At 43.0% G+C, this 25,802-nt stretch overlaps 1 long non-coding RNA gene across 1 annotated transcript in view; it reads right to left on the bottom strand.

Annotated features, from left to right (window-relative positions):
• Nucleotides 1–24,872, bottom strand: part of LOC137617223 (uncharacterized) — a 148,066-nt gene extending 123,194 nt beyond the window's left edge. The window contains exon 1 of the long non-coding RNA XR_011039592.1: nt 24,711–24,872. This is a non-coding gene — a long non-coding RNA (uncharacterized lncRNA). The remainder of the gene's footprint in view (nt 1–24,710) is intronic.
• Nucleotides 24,873–25,802: the final 930 nt, after the last annotated feature.

Genomic DNA, 25,802 nt, shown 5'->3' with positions numbered 1-25,802 from the left:
TAAGCAGGAACATCTGTAGTCTAGGCTGAATTCCAAGTGCTTCCTGAAAGATGGATGGAATGGGACCTGGAAGTACCCTCCTTCCGATCCAGGGCGTAAGGAGTCTTGCGGTCTCGTTACCAGTCTGATCGACTCTGCTGTTCCACGCTGGACGAAGTTTGTTCGACAAACTTGATCAGAGCTGAGAGGTCGACGACGGAACTCCCGTCTCAGATACTTTCCTACAAGAAAGGATTGACTGATGAAGCCGGGGGGGGAAGCCGTCGACGACCCTATGGAGGACCTTCTCCTAAAGCATGGCTCCTTCTACCCAACGGGCAAACCTCTTGCCGACCCCATGGCATAGAGGCTCAGCGACACTGGATTCGCTGACAGTGGAGGAGAGATGTTAAGACCGAGGCGCGATATCCTTGGCTGATCACGGAGAACGTGCAGGAATCGGCATCGGGAAGCTGTTATCCGGACGAGTAACCTTAGGCATCCCCCCAGCGTGAGAACTGCAAGGGGGGTTGTCAATCCTAGAGTTTGTGAACTCTGCCGCTCCCTCTAGGATTATGCTTCCCTGGAAGAACTTCCCGTCCTACCTGTCCCTGACAGGAGGGGACTGCTATTGTACACCTTGTCTTAGCTGCCGTAACCGGTTCCGATAACCAAGGCTGACGAGGCTGAATGAAGAGGCGTCGGAGGCTTGCAGGGTCTGGAAGTAAGCGCCTTGGAGGAGTGAAAACGGAATTTGACTTCCTCCGCACAACAGCTGTCCATTTCTCTGTCCTTGGGCTCAAACAAGCTCTTCCCAAGGATGGAAGAGTGTCTGAGCTTGTCGACATCCATGGATGGGACTCCCGAGAGGAAGCCCTCGGTCACTGCGTCTAGATGCTCCAACATCGAGTTTGCCCGCAAGTTCGAAACTTGGCGACAGAACGCAAAGGTGCTTGAGCCCGAGAGAAGGAAAGTACCCATGATCTTCCTGGAGCTTCCTTGTACAAAACCTCGGGTCACAACCGGGGAGGGAAAGGCCTGGTAAGACCCTTCCACGAAATGGTGAAGAGGAAGGACTAAACCAGTCACCCCCTGCCCGACGGAGAAATCTCGAAAGAAAAACTCCCTGGCAAGACCCTTCCAGGGAATGGTGAGAAGGAAGGGCTAAACCAGGTTCTGGAAAGAAGAATGTTGCTCAGACCTCCCTGAAGATTCTTCCTGCTCTTGCACGTGTCATGCTCTGCGTTTACGGGGTGAAGACCGTGTTCTGGAAATACGCGCTCCAGAACTCGCCAGGTTGCCCGTGTTACGAAACCCTGACGGGAATCGCGGTCGCAATCGCCCTGGAGCTCGCGCGATGGTAAATCAATGGTTCGCGCGTGGGCGAACATGGAAGCGCCCGTGCGCGGGCACGCAGGCGCGCAGACGAAAGTGCGCAAGGGAGCGCAGAAGGAGGGAGAGCGTGGTTGGAAGGGCGAGAGCTGGCGGTCGGAATCCGATAGCGCGTAGGCGAGCGATGACGCGTAGGCGAGCGACGGCGCGTTGGCTTACTGGCAGGAATCGCGCTGGCGCTCGCGCGATGGAACACCGTTGGTTCGTGATTAAGTAAAGACAAAACAAATAATGGCTGAAAAGCGAGGACGAACCAGGCACGTCTGTCCATCGTCCGAGCCAAAACTGAAGTGAGACATTTCACCGGTGTGTGAGGGGGGGAAGGGTAGCAAGCTACCCCTCCCCCTACCCCTGCTAACTAGCGCGGGGTAAACCCTCGTTAAAATCTAATGGCTCGTCAATTTCAGCTATGCCGAAAGTAAACCCAATGTAAATAGCGTGGTTTGTATTTTGGTTATGGAACAAATTAGAATTAAGTTTAGTGTAACATAAGATTAACATTTATTTTCAAGTGTGTGTACGGTAAGCTAATTTCATTTAAGTTAAATTTAAAGTTGCTAATTTCATTTAAGTTAAATTTAAATTTTAAGTTGTTACATAGTGTTACAAAAGTGTAGCGTACCGAACGTGTTGCCGTCAAGTCTCTCTCCCCGTCCTCCGCACACACCGCCATTAGCCGCTACCGTCTGTCTCGAAGGTAAGAACTCCAGAATAATGTTACATTTTATTGAGGATCATAACCAGTGCATAGGTATTTGTTATTTTGTGGGTGTAGAATGTGAATTAGAACAATTAAAAACATGTTTTTCTACAGTAATATACTGTACTGTTTTTAGGTGTTTTTTCAGAGGGTGGGAATGGATTAATTATTTTTTAGTTATTTCATATGGGAGAAATTGATCTGGGATACGAGCAAATTGACATACGAGCTCTGGTTCCGGAACACACTAAGCTCATATCTAAAGGTATTACTGTATAAGTGAATCTCGTACACGTGGAGACAATGGTCATAAACTGTTTCTGTGATAATGTGCGTGGAGAACTCATTCACCAGGATCCTTCTACTGGGCTGTGGTCTTCTTTGGCAGTGATCTCATTGTTCCTCGGGAACTGTCAGAAGAAGCATGGGAAAGAAGATGATGCTCTTATCCCAATCAACAGTACAAGAAACATATAGCCTACTTTAGGAAGGAAGTTTTCCCAATACCTAACCTCTCACGATGCTAGAACGTACTAGTAACTTCTTCCCGAGATATATTCCAGGTAGACGGGGAGAGATCGATAAGGAGACTTGAAGACTTTCCTTCACCTCTGGTAGATTTCTTCAGGTGGCAGGCAAATGATTGACAACGGTCAAGAAAAAAGAACAGAGAAGCAATTTGATAATGCTTAATTGCTAGTGAAGCGAGCTACGGTGGCGCAAAGACCATTTAAGGGACGCGATATAAACAATCGGTAATTATGATAACTTTAATTTCATGCCACTTAAATGAACCCTATATTTTTATAACAGGTTATCTTGTGTGTATCATGCTTTTCTGGCCATTACTATAGCTGCAAATCACTGGTTTTTGGCATTTCCCCATCTATAAACCCTGGTTTCCCACTGGACTCCCAACAATTGGTTTTTATATGGGAGGGCAGAAGAAAAACTCACAAACGGGTGGTTCTTGGTAATGTAATATTATCATTAGGCCTAGTAGCCAAGCTACAATCATAGTTGGAAAAGCAGGATGTTACAAGCACTAGGGTTCCAACAGGGAAAAAAGAGCCCAATGAAGAATGGAAATAATTAAGTAAATCTATATATGTGAAGTAGCCTAATGAATAGAAAATAGAAAATATTTCAAGTAATAATGTTAAAATAGATCTGTCATATTTAAACTAAAACAAGAGGCTTATGTCAGCCTGCTCTACATAAAAAAAAAAAATTCCAATAAAATGTTATTTTCATTAGTAAAATAAATTTTTGAATATACTTACCCGATAATCATGTAGCTGTCAACTCCGTTGCCCGACAGAATTCTACGGAAGGGATACGCCAGCGATCGCTATACAAGAGGGGGGTGTACTCACAAGCGCCACCTGTGGCCAGGTACTGCAGTACTTCTTGTTGACACCACTTCAATTTTTCCTCGGTCCACTGGTTCTATGGGGAGGAAGGGTGGGTCAATTAAATCATGATTATCGGGTAAGTATATTCAAAAATTTATTTTACTAATGAAAATAACATTTTTCAATATTAAACTTACCCGATAATCATGTAGCTGATTCACACCCAGGGAGGTGGGTGAAAACCAGTGTACATGTATATCAAGAAGCTAAGTATCCCGTATTTCATATTATCAGTTATTCAAAATAACAATGAAATTACAAGTAGGCCTACCTGGTAAGGAAGTCGACTTGAGCCATTACTCTGCCTTAAATAAGTTCGTCTTCCTTACTGAGCGCAGCGTTCCTCTTAGGAGGCTGAACAACTCTAAGGTGCTGAAGTATCAAGGGCTGCAACCCATACTAAAGGACCTCATCACAACCTTTAACCTCGGCGCTTCTCAAGAAAGAATTGACCACCCGCCAAATCAACAAGGATGTGGAAGGCTTCTTAGCCGACCGTACAACCCATAAAAAGTATTCAAGAGAAAGGTTAAAAGGTTATGGGATTATGGGAATGTAGTGGCTGAGCCCTCGCCTACTACTGCATTCGTTGCTACGAATGGTCCCAGGGTGTAGCAGTACTCGTAAAGAGACTGGACATCTTTGAGATAGAATGATGCGAACACTGACTTGCTTCTCCAATAGGTTGCATCCATAACACTCTGCAGAGAATGGCTCTGTTTGAAGGCCACTGAAGTAGCCACAGCTCCCACTTCATGTGTCCTTACCTTCAGCAAAGCACGGTCTTCTTCCTTCAGATGAGAATGTGCTTCTCTAATCAGAAGCCTGAATAGTAAGAAACTGAGTTCTTAGAACTTGGAAAAGAAGGTTTCTTGATAGCACACCATAAGGCTTCTGATTGTCCTCGTAAAGGTTAAGACCTTTTTAGATAGTACCTAAGAGCTCTAACTGGGCAAAGTACTCTCTCCAGTTCATTCCCCACCAAGTTGGACAGGCTTGGGATCTCGAACGACTTAGGCCAAGGACGTGAAGGAAGCTCGTTTAGCAAAAACCGAGCTGCAAGGAACATGTAGCCGTTTCAGATGTGAAAACAATGATCCTGCTGAAGGTGTGGATCTCACTTACTCTTTTAGCTGTTGTCAAGCACACGAGGAAAAGAGTTTTTAATGTGAGGTCCTAAAAAGAGGCTGATTGGAGAGGTTCAAATCTTGATGACATAAGGAACCTTAGGACCACGTCTAGATTCCAGCCTGGAGTGGACAACCGACGTTCCTTTGAGGTCTCAAAAGACCTAGGGAGGTCCTGTAGATCTTTGTTGGTGGAAAGATCCAAGCCTCTGTGGCGGAAAACCGCTGCCAACATACTTCTGTAACCCTTGATCGTAGGAGCTGAAAGGGATCTTACTTTCCTTAGATATAACAGGAAGTCAGCAATCTGGGTTACAGTGGTACTGGTTGAGGAAACTGCATTGGTCTTGTACCAGCTACGGAAGACTTCCCCTTGAGACTGATAGATTCTGAGAGTGGATGTTCTCCTTGCTTTGGCAATCGCTCTGGCTGCCTCCTTCGAAAAGCCCCTAGCTCTTGAGAGTCTTTCGAAAGTCTGAAGGCAGTCAGACGAAGAGCGTGGAGGTTTGGGTGTACCTTCTTTAAGTGAGGTAGACGTAGAAGGTTCACTCCTAGAGGAAGAGTCCTGGGAATGTCGACCAGCCATTGCAGTACCTCTAAGAACCATTCTCTCGCGGGCCAGAGCGGAGCCAACCAACGTCAGCCGTGTCCCTTTGCGAGAGGAGAACTTCTGAAGTACCCTGTTGACAATCTTGAACGGCGGGAATGCATACAGGTCGAGATGGAACCAATCCAGCAGAAAAGCATCCACGTGAACTGCTGCTGGGTCTGGAATCGGAGAACAATACAACAGGAGTCTCTAGGTTATTGAGGTAGCGAACAGATCTATGGTTGGCTGACCCCACAGGGCCCAAAGTCTGCTGCAAACATTCTTGTGAAGGGTCCACTCTGTGGGGATGACCTGACCCTTCCGGCTGAGGTGATCTGCCATGACATTCATACCGCCCTGAATGAACCTCGTTACCAGCGTGAGCTTTCGATCTTTAGACCAGATGAGGAGGTCCCTTGTGATCTAGAACAACTTCACGAAAGAGTCCCTCCCTGCTTGAAGATGTAAGCCAGGGCTGTGGTGTTGTCAGAGTCCACCTCCACCACTTTGTTAAGCTGGAGGGACTTGAAGTTTATCAAGGCCAGAAGAACCGCCAACAACTCCTTGAAATTGATGTGAAGTGTCCTTTGTTCCTGATTCCATGTTCCCGAGCATTCCTGTCCGTCCAAAGTCGCACCCCAGCCCGTGTCTGATGCGTCCGAGAGGAGACGGCGGTCGGGTTTCTGAACAGCCAAAGGTAGACTTCCTTGAGAAGAAAGCTGTTCTTACACCACGCGAGAGAAGACCTCCTCTCTTCGGAAACAGGAACTGAGACCGTCTCTAGCGTCATGTCCTTTATCCAGTGAGCAGCTAGATGATACTGAAGGGGGGGAGGAGGAGTCTCCCTAACACGATGAACAGGGCCAGCGATGAAAGTGTCCCTGTTAGACTCATCCACTACCTGACTGAGCATCGGTTCCTTCTCAGCATGCTCTGGATGCATTCTAGGGCTTGGAAGATCCTTGGGGCCGACGGAAAAGCCCGAAAAGCCCGACTCTGAAGATCCATACCCAGGGAGACAATGGTCTGGGATGGGACGAGCTGAGACTCCTCAAAATTGACCAGGAGGCCCAGTTCCTTGGTCAGATCCATAGTCCATCTGAGAATCTCCAGACAGCGACGACTTGTGGGAGCTCTTAAAAGCCAGTCGTCTGACGGAGCCGGACACAAGATCATGGTACTGCTGCACAGTCTGTGAACTGTCAACCATGGGGAAGCGAGGAAGTACAGTGACAACCCGAAGCTGTCTAGACTGTCTGGGTCGTACAGACAACTCCTTATCGGGTTGCTGAGGTTGCCGCACTGCGTCACAACAAGTCACTTCTGCTGGTTGTTGAACGTCTTCCCAGTGACATACTGACTCCGTAAACAAAAAAATCCTCTAACAAGGACTAAGCTTGGACTGCATGTCTTGCAACACAGCTCAAGGTCTATGGGAGCAGGTGTGGTAACAGACGGGGTTAGCGACTGAAGTGGAACCATTACCTTCCCTGGGAGCATGTTATGCTTAAATAAAAGTCCATAGGAGGCTACGCAGCTAAAGGCTCCTCTCCAAATGACAGAGTCCTCAAGGGAATATCAGAAGGAGGGAGAAAAGCACTTTCTCATCTACAGGGACCATATCCGAGAAAAGCTAAGTTCTCTCAGTGAGGGTATCACTGGTGCAAAAGCAGCAGACTAGAAGGCAACGTTATGAAACTGCTTGACAGTCTAGTGAGTTGGCAACAACCAAAGATGTGTGACTGAGAAGCATGCGGTAAGGTATGCAGAGCATGCTGTATGCAGAGCATGCTGTATGTAGACCATGCTGTATGTAGAGCATGCTGTATGCAGAGCATGCTGTATGCAGAGCATGCTGTATGCAGAGCATGCTGTATGCAGAGCATGCTGTATGCAGAGCATGCTGTATGCAGAGCATGCTGTATGCAGAGCATGCTGTATGCAGAGCATGCTGTATGTAGAGCATGCTGTAAGGTAAGCAGAGCGTGTTGCATGGCGTGTAACATTTCTCAGAAATTCCATGACCAGTGCTAGAGTGAGTAATATCTGATAGCCGGCATGATAATCGTAGAATTAAGCTGCACTAAATGTACTATAATCTACTTCACCTCAGGAAAGGGAAAATCGCCCTGTTGGCAACACTGCATTACTTCATGCATGCTTGCATGGGGTTTTAATATCAACATAATATTTACCTTACATTCATAACTCATGATTCATTTTTGTTTTGAAGATATTTTTGCCATATTTTGCGATTTTGTTAAAAATATATTGCAAGGAATACATATATATTTTTATATAAGTAATACAAATAACCTCCATTATCATAATGTTTGTGTAGGCATACATGTATATGATTACAAATGCAAGTTATGAAAGTAATGAGGTGTTATTATTGTCATTTGTTATTTCCAAGTTGAAAGGGAAGAGGCTCAAGTTGAGGAGAAAGTGGCAGATGCATGCGTTGAGGTGGCTGACTCATAGCATGAGGTTGCTGCCTCAAGAGTTGCGCTTGCTGTAAGGGTTGCGGATGCGCAGTAGCAGGTTCCTGAGGAACGAGTTAAGGTTCCTGAGGTGTGAGCTGCGAGAGTTGAGGTAGCGGCTGCGCAGAACGCAGTTCTTGTCTCGCGAGTTGAGGTTCCTGAGGTGCTAGCCTAAGGAGTAGAGGCTCTCGCCTTGAGGTCGCTGCAGCGAGTGCTGAGGTGGCTGCCTCATTGATGGAAGAGGTTGTCGTACCTCAAGAGATTGTTGCCTCGCTGGTGGAACCGCAAGCGGAAGCGGAGGAAGTAAGGCATAAGATTCCTGCTCCCATTGCTGAGGTTGCCTTAAGGAAGGCGGAGGTTGCTGCACACCGCTGGTAACTGGCAACTCAGTACGCGGTAAGGTATCCTGAGGAACCTCAACATCGTACGCCTGGCAGACTGGACTGCGGTGAGGCGGAGCGATCGCAGGAGGAGGTGTAACCTTCTCAGCCTGACACTCACGCATTAAGACCGCAAGCTGTGACTGCATGGACTGCAGCAAAGTCATCTTGGGGTCGGCAGACACTAAGGTCTGCTGAGGCAAAGCCTTAACAGAAGATGAGGTCTGTTGCGGCATCACCTTACCTCTCTTAGGAGGTGTGCAGTCACCTGATGACTGCGGAGAGTCAGAGCTAACCCAATGACTGCATCCGGGTTGTTGAACTCTAGAGGTCTGGACTTTACGTTTAAGAGGTCTTGAGACCTGAGTCCAGCGTTAACTCCCCGAAATTTCTTCTGCAGACGAGTAAAAAAAGGGCTCAATCGTCTGCGGGTGGGAGTGACGGTCTCTGTAAGACACGCCCGCAACCACCGAGGATACTTCTGTGCGCCGATCAAGGCCTGCCGAACCCTTTTGCCCTTCGATATTGCTTCTCCCCTGGGCTTGGGAGCTTGCAAGAGGTCCCGGACTGGGAGGACGACTGGCACGCAAGAAGTACCCTCACGCACAACACTGACACACTTTGCGCTAATCACTTATCACTTTTGAATTTCTGTTTGCACTTATTTCACTGAACTCGAAACTTTAAGTGGTTTGTACCTGAAACACGCAATTCTATCCTTCTTTAAAAGTTAGTAATTGCGAAAACAGAATTACAATGTAACAGAAAAATCTAATGAAAGATAAATAATTCAGTGGCTGGAAAGAGACTAAACACTAGATCAAATAAACTACGTTTAAAATCTCTCACCGCATAAAGCTTGAGAACAAGAATAAACTCTAGAAACGTTTACCTTCTTCCCCTAAAGAGACTAGGGAGAAGAGCAAAAACGATAACAACGTTACTCGCTTGAACGAAACGTTTATCCAGCTCTCTCTCCCTCCGTCTCTATCTCTCTCTCTCTCTCTCTCTTGACTTAGAACCTGAGAGAAGAGCCCAATCATATATACTCGTTAAAACATATTATTGTTAAAGGAAAAAAACTGAAAGATTTCCCAAATAAAAAGTTCCTTTATTAGAATTAAAACCATTAAGCTAAGAAAGAATGAACAAAACGTTATAAACGGTTTACTCTTACTGCAACGTGACACCGTGAAAATTCTCTCTCTATCGTAACGATAGAGCGCAAGTTGAACGTTCTGAACGTCAACAACTGCAGAGACAAAACAAAACGTTAGTTCAACTTTGAAACAGTACGAGACTATCAAAGAAATTCTTTCAAAAACATTAAAATAGCATAATATGTTAACAGGTAAAACCGAAATGACGGGCTCAATGTTAATTAACTTCGGTACAAGAAAAGACCGCCTACTATTAGGAAAGGTCGAATATAAACAAATATAAAATTAATTTTAATAATTTTATAAAAAAGGAAGTTAATCGAAGAGGCCTATAAAAGGCGGAGAGATATAAAATAAATCTATAACTTTTGTTAAGCAAAATTAAGAAAGAGAGTCTATACTCTCTTAGACACCAACACTTCCGTCTAAGGGAAGGGTCGGCCATTTAAAGGTGAGAGAGAGTTCATACTCTCTTCGTCACCATAATTAATCAAATTAATTCCAAAAGCTAGCTAAGCTAATAATAAAACTTCCTGAATAGCGAAAGCTGAAATCTTAGAGCAATACTTCACCAAAAACCGTGAACAAGACTCCAAAATTATAAGCGTATCCATGAACGTCTTGCCGGAAGCACGACAGAGGAAAAATTGAAGTGGTGTCAACAAGAAGTACTGCAGTACCTGGCCACAGGTGGCGCTTGTGAGTACACCCCCCTCTTGTATAGCGATCGCTGGCGTATCCCTTCCGTAGAATTCTGTCGGGCAACGGAGTTGACAGCTACATGATTATCGGGTAAGTTTAATATTGAAAATTTAAGCTTCTGAAGGTCTACCAACTCAACTGGCAGATAAAGATTATTCCACAATCTGCTACCAGATGGAATAAAACTTCTAGAAAACTGTTCTGTACATTACCCACTTTTAATGAGTTAGAGTCATTGCAAAATATGATTTATGAAGCCCTTTCATAGGTTGGGGAGGATATACACACCTAAGACACCTTAAGGAGGATAAAGCTCCCTGTTGCACATAGCCTCATGTAAAAGGTTATTATGGGTAAGGTGACCCGTTGCACACAGCCACCCATGACTGGTTAAGGGCATTGTGATCTGTGACATCCTAATTCTGTGGCATAATACATTTAAGTGGAGCCTTGTACGTAAAGAAAAAAAAAATCTTTAATTACAGTAAACAATACCAAACGTGTGACTTTTTATCTTGTGAAAGACTATACATTTTATCAAAAGTAAAATCTCCACTCTTCCGTTCATTATAAATTGCACTGTAGGCATTTCTGACTTACAATTACTGGAATTTCATAATTTCTTAGGTTGAATGAATCATGAATCGTTTCATGAAAATGAAGACACAATATTAACCCCAACTTGCACTGTCTACAATCTCAGCTATAGGTTAAAAGAAGTAAAAAATAGCCACTGAAGAATGGGCTATCGGTACTCTCTATACTCAACCCAAATAACAGCCTAACCAACCTGATCTTGCCTAACCTAAGGCTTCAATTCGTGTTAATAAGAACGTAAACTCAGTAAACCCGTTTTTTATTGTAACGGGAGTTCATATAATTGAGGCCTGGGGAAATAAGGGGAATAGTACTTACCAAAAGTTTCCCTCACCTAACCTGACCTATAATGCTGGGTCCTTCTTTGGTAAAGTTTTACATTACTACAGGGTATCATTTCGAACAGAAAACGGATTTTGAGCGAAGTGAAAAATCCATTTTTGGGCGAAAGAGCCATGTCGTGCTGATGGAAGTTCCTTCATAAGTAGCTTCCTAGGTTATATGTGACTACAGCGATATATCCCAGAGAATTTACCGAAGGTATCCAGAATTCTAACTCCTGGAGCGAGTATCCCTTAAAAATTTCACAAAGGGATATCGCGTAAGGACGTATCTTGACACATCTCGCAGCTATTTACACCCAAAATAGCGTTTTCACTTCGAGGGGGAAAAAGTGGCAAGAAAAATAGGAGAGTCGTTAAAGAGGTAAACACTCGATTCTCCTAATGTACTGTAAATAGTTCGCCCAATCGCCACCGCGAGGCGCCACCAAGCCATTCTTTGTAGCTTTGTAGGTGTGCAGATACAGTACCTAAGGGAGGGATTCATATCCTTTTACTAAAGGAGAGTGGGGCCATCAGGATGACATGGCTCTTTCACCCAAAAATAGATTTTTCACTTCGCTCAAAATCCGTTTTTTGGGCTTAGGCCATGTCGTGCTGATGGAAGTTTACCAGAGCATTAATGTATCTGTGGATTTATAATTATTGCCATTATCTCGAATTAACTATTTCCTATCTGGTCAATAAGCCCAAAGACACTTGATGTTACCGTAATACATCAATCAACTGAGCATACAATATGCCAGCTCTTCCTGCCCCCTACAGGGAAAAGTCTATATAGACTCTAGGAAAAAACCCGAAAATTGTGAGTTCAAAGAACAATTAGTAAGCAGAAGTATATCGTGTCCTTATATACGTAAAGCATAGTTTGTACAATAGGTAATGAATAGAATACTGTACCTCCCAGGTCCGGATCTAGACAGATAGGTTTATGTTCATGTAGGAATCATAAAACAGTAATATAGACATAGTACAACCAAACTTACCTGTTTGCATGGTAAAGAAGACATTAGTCTTACAAAGTCCTAAGAGGATCAAGGATGCTCTGATATACATGATCTATAAAATTTTGAGGCGAAAGAGACGCAAAGATTCCTTCCATTGTTTATTTACAAGAAACACAGACATCATGATTGAAATTAATATATTTATGCTAAACATATTGCATAAAAAGCATAACAGTAATAACAATATAAATAAGTTTCATCTGAAAGAGAAACAAAAGCCACTCAAGGAAATAAAGTATTTCACTGCATAATGTTATTACCAGGAACACTAGCATATAAAATGCTGGCACTTGTGTCAAATTATTATGCTTGAGGTCACCTAGTTAGATAAAATAGTTCATAGTGTCTTTAACAACACAATACTTATCATGATATACCTAAGTCTATCATGTACACCCTTCACTAAAAGTCCCTATTAGTGCACTGTCCTTCGCAGTAATCAAGCAGCAGGTTTTATTACACTACCTGCAGCTACCACATGAAACTTGATTTCCTGTAATTGCTTCGCGTAGTGCTTAAAGAATACCCTGGAAGACTTCCACCCAGTATAGGCACGCAGGTTTTCAAACAACATAGTCTGAAAGAAGTTTAGAGAGGAGGCAACTTTTCTCGGATCGTGACCTGCGGGTGTACTGTCAGGATCCACTCTGCGAATAAAGTAGGTGATTTTCGCCCTTTTCTGTTTCAAGAATAACGTCGAACCAAAAGTCTCTCCCCTGAAAAACTGACCTCCCTTAAAGTCTGAAGTTCTACGAAGATAGACCTTTAGGCATTCCACTGGGCAGAGGGATGCTTCTTCCTTCAGAGGGCAGATTCTCCAGGGACCCCATCTCTTAGTGGGCAGCTCGTTCTTGGCGAGAAACGTCGGATCCGGAAAAAGATTCAAATCTCCATTCGTTGTAAACTGAATGTGGCCATCATCCCTCGAGAGGACCACTATTTCACCAACTCTGGCTCCTGAGGCTAGTGCAAATAGAAATATCACCTTCTGAGTCAAGTCTTTCAGCAAACAATCTTCATTGTTCAAAGTTGAAGCCAGATGAAGAACCTTATCCAAGGACCATGAAATGGGCTTTGGAGGGGCTGCAGGTCGAAGATTGGCGCAGGCTTTTGGAATCTTGTTGAAGATTTCATTGGATAAGTCCACCTGGAAGGCGTATAGAATCGGCCTAGCCAATGCAGATTTACAAGTAGTAATTGTAATAGCCGCTAATCCTTGTCCGTGAAGATGGATGAAGAAGGACAAACAGAAGTCCGTAGAAACCTCTTGCGGTTTCTTCGCCTTAACAAAGGCTACCCATTTCTTCCAGGAAGACTCATATTGTCTTCTTGTTGACTTTGACTTATATTCTTCTAAGAAGTTAATACTGTCTGCAGAAATCCTGAACCTTTTCTTAACCGATAGGGTGAGAAAATCATGAGATGAAGGTTCTGCGTTACGTAGACAGTCGATTTCTGCACTTGCTGAGTTAGAACTGGTTCCGGTAACGGGATCAGCTTCAGGCGTAGTTCTGTTATCAGAGGGAACCAGACACTGCCTGGCCACTTGTGGGCCACTATCGCTGCCCTCCCCCGAAAGGATCTCGATTTGTCGAGGGCTTTCAACAATAGGTTGGTTGGTGGGAACAGGTAAATCCTGGACCATCTGTTCCAATCCACGGACATCGCGTCCGTTGCTTCCGCTAGAGGATCCTCGTACAGGGCAACATACCGGGATAGTTTCTTGTTGTCGCTCGTTGCGAAGAGATTTACTTGCAGTCCTGGGACTTTGTTCAATATGAAGGAGAATGATCCTGTGTCTAGGGACCATTCGGACTCTATCGGGTTGATCCTGGATAGAGCATCCGCTGTCACATTGCGGAATCCTTGGAGGTGGACTGCTGACAAGTGCCACCTCATCTTCTTGGATAGATGAAAGATGGCGAACATCACTTGATTTAATTGAGGCGATCTCGAGCCCTGTCGATTTATGCATCTCATTATCACTTCGCTGTCTAAAACCAGGCAAATGTGGATTGAGCAGCGAAGTCTCAGTTTCTTCAGAGATAGAAAAACGGCCATGGCTTCCAGAAAGTTTATGTGGAAGGACTTGAAGAGGGGAGACCAGATTCCCTGCACTTTCCGACGATGAGTGTGACCTCCCCAACCTTCCTTTGAGGCATCCGTGTGAACGGTGACTGCTGGTGGAGGTGGTTGCAAGGGTACCTTTCTTCTTAGGTTCTTTGCTTCCGACCATGGCTTGAGAATGGATCGCAGACGATTTGGGAATGGTCTTCGTAGATCTCTTCGATCGTTGTAAGCGTATTTTCTCCAGACTCCTGATGCATCTTTTAACTGTGCTCTCAAAAGTGGGTCCGTCAAAGAGGCAAACTGGAGAGACCCCAACACTCTCTCCTGTTGTCTTCTTGATATTCTTCGAGATTGAAGAAGACTTTTGACAGACCTTGCTATCTCCTTCCTCTTTGCTGCTGGCATAGAGAGGCAATGTGACTGTAGGTCCCAGTGAACTCCCAGCCACTGGAACCTTTGAGCAGGAGAAAGCCGAGACTTTTTCAGGTTGATCTTGACCCTAGGTTTTCTAGGAATTGAATCACTTTTCTGGAAGCTTGCATGCATTCTTCTTTGGATGCTGCCCACACCAGCCAATCGTCCAGGTAGGCCATCACCTGGACACCTTTGAGACGTAGTTGTCGAATGACTGCGTTCGCAAGCTTTGTGAATATTCTTGGAGCCATGTTCAGACCGAAGGGCATGGCTCTGAAAACGTATTTTCTTTTCTGGAGCTTGAACCCTAGGTAGGGGGAAACTTGACGGTTGATTGGCACATGCCAGTAAGCATCCGTCATGTCTATGGAGACTGTGTATGCCCGTTTGGGCAGAAGGGTCCTTATGTGCTGAAGCGTCAGCATTCTGAACTTGTAGTTCACAATGAACTTGAGTGGTGATAAGTCCAGAATGACTCTGAGCTTTTCCGAATCCTTCTTCGGAACACAGAATAGCCTTCCTTGAAATTTGATGGACTTTGCTTTCCTTATGACTCTCTTGTCCAGTAATTCTTGACCATATTCTTCCAGAACTGGGGTTGATGGTTGGAAGAATTGAGGAAAGCTTGGTGGAGTTGAGTTCCAACCCCACCCCAGTCCTTTCTTGATCAGGCTGTGGGCCCAAGGATCGAAGGTCCACCGATCCTGAAAATGGAGAAGTCTCCCTCCTACCGGCAGCATCTCACTTAAGAGTGCTGACTGGAGGATTTACCTCCTTGGCCACGACCACCTCTGTTGCCCCTGCCTCTGAAGGGGCGCCTAGAGGAACCCCGAAAGGAACCTCGAGACTTTGGCTTGAAAGAAGTTGCCTGCCTTTCGAAAACTGGGGTGAACACTGGCGACTGAGATGCCTGAGTTTGGGGCACCAGTTGAAAGGTGGTGGTGGGTTGTGCCACCGTCTGGGGCACCGTGGCCATGGGAAGCTGTTGCTGCTATGGCCGAGAGGGCAAGCGAGGTCGTTTAGACTTATTCTTTGGCTCGGGACCCTCGTCTCAGCAGATGATTTCCTTTTTGAAGATAAGCCCCACTTGGAAAGGAGATTTCTATTCTCCGAGGCGGCTTTGTCTACAACCTCCTTGACCACTTCATTTGGGAAGAAGTCTTTTCCCCAGATGTTGGAAGCTATCAGCTTCCTAGGTTCGTGTTTAATGGAAGCGGAAGCAAACACGAACTCCCTACAGGCCCTTCTGGCCTTGATGAAGTTGTACAGGTCCTTTGTTGCCGTAGCCAAGTGAGCCTTGGCAAAGACCATGTACATATCCGGGGTATCAGGAATGCTAGCCATCATCTCTAGCCCTGTTTGTAGAGACATGGAAGCAGCCAGGCGTTCCTTAGTCTCAAGAGAAAATCTGTCAGCTTTGGGAGGTCTTCGTTAAACTGACGTCCAGCGATATCAGCCTCCAGCTTCCCGACTGTGAAGGTGACATGAACATCCTTCCAGTCCTTGTCATCTGATGGAAAAGCAAGGGAGAAAGGCTTGCTTTCTTCTAATGTGGGGCAAGGCTTCCCTGCCTCCACGGCCTTCAAAGCTGCTTTGAACCCTTTATCCATAAAGGGAAAAGCACGTTGGGGGTCAGCAACAAACGATGGATGTTTTTTACTAAGAGCCGGCACCTTTGAACTAGTGAAAGCCCTCTCTTTCAACGTCTTAGAAAATAAGGCTTGTGCCTTAGCAAGCTCAAGGACAATTGTCTCCTTGGGCTCCGTCTCTTCTTTTGATGCCGGTTCATTTCTGAGACGGACGTAACAATCCGGATAGGCCCCTCTACTGGGCCAGAACTCTATTTCCTCCACTGGCACAGTGCCCAGTTTCTCCGAGAGGAAAATTTTGCCTGCTGACATAGGCATATGCTCTGCGTACCTCCAAGGGTTAACGTCAGAGAAAACGGGAAGGTCCTTAACGTTCAGCTACTTCGGGGTTAAACGTGAAGATACCAATTGCTCAATCTCCATCCGAAAGGTGGCTTCCTTCTCGGACGACCTCTTCTGTAGGTTCTGCACCATGGAGATCAAGGAGTGAAGAGTGCTCGTGATCGAATCGAGCTGAGGTGGCTGAGAGGAAGTTGATGGTGCCGGTTCGGCCACTACAGCTGAAGAAACCGAAGCTACTTCGGCATTATCAACACTCTCTTCAGGGGGGGCAACTGCCTCCTGATCCAACTCTTCTACGAGGAGATTCTTCTCCGTCTCCCCGGAGACGACAGACATGTTGTCGTCCAAATGGATACCCTCCAATGTATCCGCAACGTCAGGTTCCTTGGTCTGCTGAGCCTGAAGTTGAACCAAGGGGATCTCAGGTTTCGTCTGGGGAATAATAGCGTCATCATGAGCTCTGGGGAAGAGACAGTCCCTCATCCCAGCATTAGGAAGGTATGAGCCCGAAGCATTCTTTTGAAAGCCCCTGACCCATTTACGCAGCGTATCCCTAGCTGCATCCCTAGACTCTAGAGTCTTTTAGTCATCAAACGCCTCCTTTTCCAAATTCTCACAAATGGCACATACCTGCAGGTCCCAATACTTGAGAACCCCTTTGGTGATAGAGCAGCAAGCGTGAGCCCTGCACACTCCATGTCCGTAGAAGCTCTTGCTACGGACTCTACAAAAGTTGTTCCCGCACTCGGGATGCTCCTCCTGTAAAGAAAAGAAAAACAAATGAGTTTTCTGTGAAATCTTCAGATTTCGACTTAAATTAAGTATTATACTTAGCTTGGATAGGGTAAGCTATAGGTAGGAAAGACACCTACATGTGTCTCCTGTCCAGCCACTTGCTATGACCTCCCATATTGAACTAGGAAATTCATAAGAATTGATTACTGGAAGAAAATATCCAAGATATATATGGTGTCTTCTTGACACGTCTTCCATTATGCTCAATATGGTGGATAAATCTAATGGAAATCAACCATTAATAAAAGAGAGAATCATTTCTCCTAAATGATGGTCTCACAAATGGCTGCCCAAGAACCACATGTAAGTTGGAAAAAAGGTTTTCCATGGCACAGCAGTAGCTGGCGGCAGTATGACGTCAGTATTGCCGGCACCGCCGGCCCCGCCGACACTGCCGGCCCGGTCGGCACTCGCCGGGCTAGCCGACACCTGCCAGGCAGGCCGGCACCTGCCGGCCTGTCTGGGCTCAAATACTGTCTTAAATTATGATGGATGGAAGGCACAGGCCGGCTGCCGGCAAGCAACACAGTTGCCGGCAGCCGGTCATAGAATTCTTGCCGTCGGCACATCGATCAGCGATGTCCAAGGCGAGAGGTGGCAGCGAACTGCCGGCCTAACCATCCATATAGACACCGGCAGAACTAAGGGTAGAGGACGGCAAAAAAATCAGCTATGCCGGCCAACATCCTGAAAGAGTGTGCCAGTGGAAGAGGGAATTAATTTCGGCCTTCCACTCAACCATATCCCATCATAAGGTATATGGAAGGCAGTCCAAGGGAGGACTCGATGGCACACTCAAAGATATGAAGTTACCTGCCGGCAGCCGACAGGAAAACTCAGGCTAGTTCTACAGACACCCATAGGGACATATGTAGGCCCACGGCCATAAGGGTGAAGGTTCATCCAACACAAAAGAGATAGCGGGGAAGGGGGGTAAAAGTCCATAAGTAAGGTAATACCCTAAGGCGTTACCTAAACTGAATGATTCTGATCTCAAAAGTAACCTCAAGTAGGGGAAATCATTTCTCCAGATTGGGTTAGGCAAAAGAGAATGCCCATAGGACGCAACTCATAGAGAACAGAATCTCGTACTAGGGATCTTAACCAAGGAAGAAACCTATCTTCCGGTTAGAAATCCCTAGTACCGGACTGTCTGCTAGACCAGGAAAAGGGGAAATTGTAAAACAATAACCACCTCAAAGTGGCCTAGGGAGGACTAGCCTCTTGAACAGCAACTAGACTAACTGGGAAGTCATTTCCCAAGGTAGCTAGATGCCTAACACAGACTTACTCTGATGTCCCGTCCTCAACTCCAAGCCCGAGGGTTGGCAAAGAATCAGCTATGCCCGTCCGAGGAAAGGAGAGAGAAACGAAACGCCCCAGCAAATTTTGCCCGAACATAGGTAACAGCAAAGTTAACTGAGGATAGCCTAGGCTAATCAGAGGGAAAGGGAATTACTCTTAAATCTCGTAGAGATAGTATTGACTTAAAAGGTATAGGAGATATCAACCTCCCCTTAAAAGACAATACAAGAGCAGTAAGGGACATATATCAAGTATACTAAAGCCCTTAAACTATTAAGCCAAAGAGCATAGAGAAACATTCATCGAAACTCTAGTATACTAGTATGGAAGAGGAAAAATTAAACAGTAATATCTTAATTGTATAAAATATTGCCTGAGCTTCAATAAAACTTTACCAGGAAAGTTATATCATGCATGAAGTGTGTAGGTGCCTAGGCTAGGAAGCCTAGCACTCGTGAGGCTTGATCATAATGTCCAAATCCACAACAACAATGACATAATATAAAAATCCCTAGCCAAAAAACGAAATAGCTAAAGTTATTAAAGCGATTAATGCCGGGAATATCGTTCTTGCTAACTAAATGAACAAAAGATCGATCGCGTATATGATGCCATCCGGCTGGCAACAGCTCGTTACGTTAATCACGATCTCAATCAAAAAGCAAAACTGGCAAGAGCTTACATTTACACAATTCAAAGATATTACTTAAATTTCCAGATGCTGATGAAGCAGGGGAATCCATCACAACGATGAAAAAAGCTTTCAAAATAGCGAGATAACTCGGGAAAAACACCGGTCACCGAAGCTACTAACGAAAGAATGGTTTGGTGGCGCCTCGCGGTGGCGATTGGGCGAACTATTTACAGTACATTAGGAGAATCGAGTGTTTACCTCTTTAACGACTCTCCTATTTTTCTGGCCACTTTTTCCCTCTCGAAGTGAAAACGCTATTTGGGTTGTAAATAGGTGCGAGATGTGTCAAGATACGTCCTTACGTGATATCTCTTTGTGAAATTTTTGAGGGATACTCGCTCCAGGAGTTAGAATTCTGGATACCTTCGGTAAATTCTCTGGGATATATCACTGTAGTCGTATATAACCTAGGAAGCTACGTATGTACTGGCAAGCGGTAATGTTGATTGCCGAGCTGCACACGCTAACATTAGCAATATTCAGCTAACATTAGCAACGCTAAATATAATGATTGTTCCGCAACTGGCTCTCTTTGCTAACATTAGCAATGTTTAACATATATATATATATATATATATATATATATATATATATATATATATATATATATATATATATATATATATATATATATATATATATATATATATATATATATATATATATATATATATATATATATATATATATATATATATATATATATATATATATATATATATATATATATATATATATATATATATATATATATATATATATATATATATATATATATATATAATATATATAATATATATATATATATATATATATATATATATATATATATATATATATATATATATATATATATATATATATATATATATATATATATATATATATATATATATATATATATATATATATACCTTTACCCTTTATTGGTTTCATTGTAGTGTATTACAGGGCAATGTAACCTAGGAAAACAACTACTTTTTCTTATTGAAAAAATTACGCTCTCTTCGAAAATGACACTCGTTCCCATCGCAAATGAATAGTTTCAGAAATATATATACATCTATATCCTCCAATAATGGGGGACCCCAGTGGGAACTCGGGGTTTTGGGTGGGGAAAACATACTGGGGAATCGATATATAAACGTAAAACAAGCCTTTTCTTCTCTATACATTACCTACTTGTATGTATTATAACCGGAGGAAAATACAAAACAGTATACTGTAACTGGGTAAACTTTGGAGGAGCCGTTGCAAAGATTATTTCATGAAAAAATACGATAACCAGTGCTGCCAACGTCTGATTTGTACGTTCGTTCGTGCATACCAGTTTTCGGTCTGCGCAAATATCACTCCCCCTGCGCAGAAGCTTCCCCCCCCCCCATTACTCTTTTTATTATCGTATTATCATCTCATTTTATATTCCCATTCAATATTATTTATCATACATTCCATTTTATCTTCCTATATTGGGTTTATTTCTTTGGTTATTTCCTTTTCTCTCCCCGGTTTCACATAAATACTTGCTCTGGACTAGTTTCCCTATCCAGTTCATTCATGGTAAAATCACCTCATTTTATATTCCCATTCAGTATTATTTATCCTTCATTCCATTTCATCTTTCTATATTGTTTTTATTTCTTTTCTTTTGTTATTTCCTTTTCACTCCTCTGTTTCACATAAATGCTTTCTCTGGACTAGTTTCCCAATTTAGTTCATTCATGTTTACCCACTAGTCTCCTTTGTTTTTCCCTTAACCAATCACCAACCGATGCCTATTCAAAGTTTACACAAGGGGGTTGCCTACAGATATTTCCCTACCACCCCCCCCCCCCCTTCCTTTATCTCTTTGAGTCGTCTGTTCATGCCCTTTCCTCCAATCCCTTTTGCGTTGTAACCTTTGACCCAGTAAGGTGTGCATCATTTCAAGTGAGATTTATTTTGTCGCATTTTTCGATGGAGGAAGTTATAGAAACTTGTAACGGCTGCAGTATTCCGTACCTAAAAGCAGTGGCTAAATTCCATGGTGATTTTGGTATTATTGTACCCCGATCACAAAACACATATAATGACTATTGAGGAATGACTTACTTTTATGAAGGAAACAACGAAACTTGTGGGTCACGGGAGGGTGAGACTGACGGATTAACTCGTAGACGACTTTTCCCAAAAAAATGTACCTTTATAGGAAGTAATGGTATAACCACAACGACGTTTCTTCTTAGTTTTAGGTATGATGGATTCAGAATTACAATAAAACACGTGAATGTCTTTCTTATAAGATAAAAGAGAACAGTACTCGGGGCACTGTAAACGCTGAGGAATTACGTTGTGTGATTTAAGGAAATAATCAACATTGGCTGAAGAATCATAAAAATCTCGGTAAATTTGTATTGTATTACAGGGTGTGATTTCGAACAGAAAATATATGATTTCCTATAGTAAATAACGTGATTTAACACCAAATTTGACCTCCATTTCAACCGGAATCAAACAGGTCGGTTTCATTGCAGTGTATTACAGGGCAATGTAACCCAGGAAAACAGCTACTTATTCTTATAGAAAAAATTACGCTCCCTTCGAAAATGACACTCGTTCCCGTCGCAAATGAATAGTTTCCGAAATATATATACATTTATAACCTCCGATAATGGGGGACCCCCAGTGGGAACTCGGGATTTTGGGTGGGGAAAACATACTGGGGAATCGATATATAAACGTAAAACAAGCCTTTTCTTCTCTATACATTACCTTCTTGAAATTATAATAATCGGAGGAAAATACAAAACAGTATATCTGGATAAACTTTGGAGGCGCCGTTGCAAAGATTGTGTTATGAAAAAATACAGTAACCAGTGCTGCCAAAGTCCGATGTACATTAGCACCCGTACGTTCGTTCGTTCCTGCATGCCATTTTCGCCCTGCGCAGAGACCCCTCCCCCTGCGCAGAATCTGTTTCCCATTTTATTAATCGTTTTATTATCCTATTCCTCTTAATATCATCTCATTTTATATTCCCATTCAATATTATTTATCATTCATTCTATTTTATCTTCCTAAATTGGGTTTATTTCTTTTGTTATTTCCTTTTCACTACCCGGTTTCACATAAATTCTTCCTCTGGACTAGTTTCCCTATTCAGTTCATTCATGGTAAAACCATCACATTTTATATTTCCTTTCAATATTATTTATCATTCATTTCAATTTACCTTCCTATATTGTTTTTATTTCCTTTTCACTCCTCAGTTTCACATAAATACTTTCCCTGGACTAGTTTCCCTACCCAGTTTATTTATGTTTACCCTCTAGACTCCCTTATTTTTCTGTTAACCAATCAGGAACCGATACGTATTCAAAGTTTACACAAGGGGGTTGACAACTGATATTTCCCTACCCCCTTCCTTTGTCTCTTTTAATGGTCTGTTCTTTCCTCTTCCACGTAGCCCTTTTCCTTTGTAACCTTTGAACTAGTCAGGTGTCCGCCATTTCGAGTGATTTATTTTTTCGTATTTTACGATGGAGGAAATTATAGATACTTGTAACGGCTGCAGTATTCCGTATCTAAAATCATTTGCTAAATTCCATGGTGATTTTTGTGATTCTTCTGCCAATGTTGATATTTTCCTGAAATCACACAATGTAATTCCTCAACTCTTGCAGTGCCCCAAGTGTCATTCCCCCCTATCTTACAGGAAAGATATTCTCGTGTTTTATTGCAATGCCGAATCCACCATACCTAAAACTAAAAAGAAACATCGTTGTGGTTATACCATTACTTCCTATAAAGGTACATTTTTGGGAAAAAGTCGGGTATTATTACAGTTTCATCCATTATGGGAAATCTATTATAATAATATATTTCCCGAGTAAAGCAAGTCTTTTGTAGTATTTCTGTAAAATATTATCTGTCGCAAATGCCTAGTTCTTTATATATCGACGATCAAACTCACGCTACTCATGTCTTCCTCCCAGATTTTTTCTAAGTCTGTTGTTATTGTTGACTGTGTCTTGTATTTGCTTAAATGAGCCCTATAACCACTATAATCCGCAGACAAACTAGTCCACTATAAAGTCTTACACGTTTGGCCAATCACAGCGCCTATCCACTATGACGTCACATGTTTGGCCAATCACAGCGCGACAATACAACATCTTTCCCATGCATTTCATTTCGTTCTTAGAAATGGAGGCAATAGCAAGCACGTCATCTCATGTTGCACAAGAAGTTGAAATTCCATCTTCTTGTCCTGACTGTTTCCTAACTTACAATGAATTTGTTGTAAGTTATTCGTGGAATATTGAAAACCTAGTGGATTTGTGCCAGACACAATTTAATTTTACAAAATAAAAATTGTCCTGCATGTCAAGGAACCTTCCCAACGGCTTCACGTTTTCTTCAAAGCAGCAGCACATCTTGATGAACCAACAGTTTAAGGTAAGCTTCATTAATTTATAGAGTATATTATAATGGTGATAGTATGACGATGTATACAGCAGTACCATCACTTTGGATTTGGTTTGATGGATGTGTTAGGTAGTGGCTGTAAGGGGGGGGGGGCCTCGCAGTGGCTGGGCCTAGGTAGGGGTACAGGGCCCTAGGTTAGGTGGTTGTATTAGGTTCGGTAGTGTCCCGAAATTCACTGTGGCCTTAAGGGGGGTCGCAGGGGGGGCGGAGGCCCCCCCCCCCCCGGTAGGCCTAGGTAGGGGTACAGGGAACCTAGGCTAGGTTAGGTGGGTTTATTAGGTTCAGTAGTGCCCTGAAAATCACTGTGGCCTTAAGAGGGGGTCGCAGGGGGGGGCGCCCCCCCCCCCGTAAGGGATAGGTAGGGGTATAGGGGGAGGGGTGGTGGAAGGATGAGTATTCATTTATTGCAAATATCATTTGACACCCCCCCCCCCACCCAAAACCCCGGTTCCCACCTGGTGTCCCCCATAATAGTTGGGATGAAGTAGGGTCTTTCTGCATTCTAGAACAACTTGTTGTTTTAACTCCAATTACATAGTAAATCTCTAAATCGGATGGTTTGCGGTCAAAATAAACGTTAAATTCGTTGGAACTACACTATTTCTGATACAACAAATATATTTTTATTCCAGTTTCCCCATAATGGATGAAACTGTATATTTACCAAAAGTCGTCTACCCCCATGGAAGACTCCCGTGACCCGCAAGTTTCGTCGTCTTGTTCGTAAAGGTATGTGGAGAATTTTACCGTTTTCAGTAAATACCTGAGGTTTGTGACCTGTCATACTACTAGGATAAGTTAGGTGGGTTTGTTAGGTTCTGTTCCCTTTTAGTACTTTTTATATAATGAGTACCACTTACCCCACTTACAATACAAAATTACCAACAGATCTATTCCCATCTTAGTTACTTTCAAACAATTAAAATTCATTTATTTTACGATAAAAACATTACTGTAACACCAATATTTCCATAGCGGTAGGTCTAGTCTCATCCCTTGGAAACTCTAGCATGGTCATAAAAAGGCTAAACCAGGCGCATGGACTAAAGAAATTAACTAAATTTTACAAGAGGGATGTTTAACTAAGGTCTACCGTAAAATGATACCATATTCCTAAAAGTATAAACTATAATCTATTACCAAAATATAAATCAAATCTTACCTTCCCCCATTTGGAATTGCTTGCGTAAGACCGAATCACTTTCCCAACTTCCGTAAAATAAGAATATCTTTAACGTAAAGTTAAGAAACATTTATCTTGCTTTCTACAGTGTAATTGTAAACTAGGAGACTACAAAACTTCCGTAGTAGTACACAAGGAGACGATAATTTCAACAAACACACAAAAACAGTCCGCAAGATGCTGAACACCACGCAGTACACTGCGTCTACGAATGACGCAAATAACAAAGACAATCTGTAAACAGTGATGCCAGTCTGCCAGATGAGTTAGTCTAAAAATCCCCAAAACTCATGATAAAAAATCCCCAAAACAACCCAAATATCCCCATTTCCACAAATATATCTTCTTCTGATCCTGTAGGCTTTACTAACATAGAAATTACTTACTATACTTCATATAAGTGCAAGTAAACTAATTGCAACAATATAAATGTTTACTCATCTTTGTTTCTTTTCGTAGAAATTTGTACAGAATATCCCTATCAGACACCCCAAATCCGCAAATATAGGAATAAAACCCCATATCTGGCAACATTGTCTGTAAACAATAAAAAGACAGTCGACAATTTTGCTAAGTGTATCAAAATCACAATATCGATATAGATTGTATCGATCATTTAATATTGACTGGAAAAAATACAAGATCTCTGCTATAGCGTCATAATTAATTCACAACGAAAATAAATGGCAAAAAACGAGAAAAAATCTCCTTTGCCAATTATCATCTTCTATGGTATGGGGACGTTAACTCAGGACAAACAGACAGTCAGACGTCATGGCGGCATTGTCACAATTTGTTCAAGTAATTGTTTTTAAATTAAGTAAAAATTAAAATAGAATATAACAGCCTGTGCCTATGCTTGGCAGACACACATTGTGTAGTTTATAGGAATTTGTTATTGTGTGCAGAATATAAGTGGGAACAAATCCTACCATTTCAAGATACCACTGAATTATTTACAGCTTTACATGGACATTTTTCACCATTCCAAAATAACGTTGAAACGTTATTTTGGAATGGTGAAAAATGTCCAAGCTACATTTCAAAGAGACGAATTGCAGTGTGGACATG

This window comes from Palaemon carinicauda, chromosome 23 (assembly GCF_036898095.1).
Source record: "Palaemon carinicauda isolate YSFRI2023 chromosome 23, ASM3689809v2, whole genome shotgun sequence".
Classification (NCBI taxonomy): Eukaryota; Metazoa; Arthropoda; class Malacostraca; order Decapoda; family Palaemonidae; genus Palaemon; species Palaemon carinicauda.
Note: the sequence above shows the minus strand (reverse complement) of the source record. Positions and strands in the feature narration are given on the sequence as shown.